Below are 1,276 nucleotides of genomic sequence, written 5' to 3'. Positions count from 1 at the left end.
TCGGGACACCGCCGCAACTGCGGTGCTCTTCGCGTTCCAAACCCTATCTCCCTGCTAGAGGATTCCAGGGAACTCGAACGCTCATGCAGAAAAGAAAACTCTTCCCCGATCTCCCGACGGCGTCTCCGGGTCCTTTTGGGTTACCCCGACGAGCATCTCTAAAAGAGGGGGCCCGACTTGTATCGGTTCCGCTGCCGGGTTCCGGAATAGGGAACCGGATTCCCTTTCGCCCAACGGGGGCCAGCACAAAGCGCATCATGCTATGACGGCCCCCATCAACATCGGATTTCTCCTAGGGCTTAGGATCGACTGACTCGTGTGCAACGGCTGTTCACACGAAACCCTTCTCCGCGTCAGCCCTCCAGGGCCTCGCTGGAGTATTTGCTACTACCACCAAGATCTGCACCGACGGCGGCTCCAGGCAGGCTCACGCCCAGACCCTTCTGCGCCCACCGCCGCGACCCTCCTACTCGTCAGGGCTTCGCGGCCGGCCGCAAGGGACCGGCCATGACTGCCAGACTGACGGCCCGAGTATAGGCACGACGCTTCAGCGCCATCCATTTTCAGGGCTAGTTGCTTCGGCAGGTGAGTTGTTTACACACTCCTTAGCGGATTCCGACTTCCATGGCCCACCGTCCTGCTGTCTTAAGCAAACCAACGCCTTTCATGGTTTCCCATGAGCGTCCGATTCGGGCGCCTTAACTCGGCGTTTTGGTTCATCCCACAGCGCCAGTTCTGCTTACCAAAAGTGGCCCACTTGGCACTCCGATCCGAGTCGTTTGCTCGCGGCTTCAGCATATCAAGCAAGCCGGAGATCTCACCCATTTAAAGTTTGAGAATAGGTTGAGGTCGTTTCGGCCCCAAGGCCTCTAATCATTCGCTTTACCGGATGAGACTCGTACGAGCACCAGCTATCCTGAGGGAAACTTCGGAGGGAACCAGCTACTAGATGGTTCGATTAGTCTTTCGCCCCTATACCCAGCTCCGACGATCGATTTGCACGTCAGAATCGCTACGGACCTCCATCAGGGTTTCCCCTGACTTCGTCCTGGCCAGGCATAGTTCACCATCTTTCGGGTCCCAACGTGTACGCTCTAGGTGCGCCTCACCTCGCAATGAGGACGAGGACCGCCCCGGGAGTGCGGAGGCCGCCGCCCCGTGAAGGGCGGGAAGCCCCATCCTCCCTCGGCCGCGCAAGGCGAGACCTTCACTTTCATTACGCCTTTAGGTTTCGTACAGCCCAATGACTCGCGCACATGTTAGACTCCTTGGTCCG

This window comes from Schistocerca piceifrons, unplaced genomic scaffold (assembly GCF_021461385.2).
Source record: "Schistocerca piceifrons isolate TAMUIC-IGC-003096 unplaced genomic scaffold, iqSchPice1.1 HiC_scaffold_1266, whole genome shotgun sequence".
Classification (NCBI taxonomy): domain Eukaryota; kingdom Metazoa; phylum Arthropoda; class Insecta; order Orthoptera; family Acrididae; genus Schistocerca; species Schistocerca piceifrons.
The sequence above is the reverse complement of the archived record's forward strand: the minus strand, read 5'-3'. Positions refer to the sequence as shown.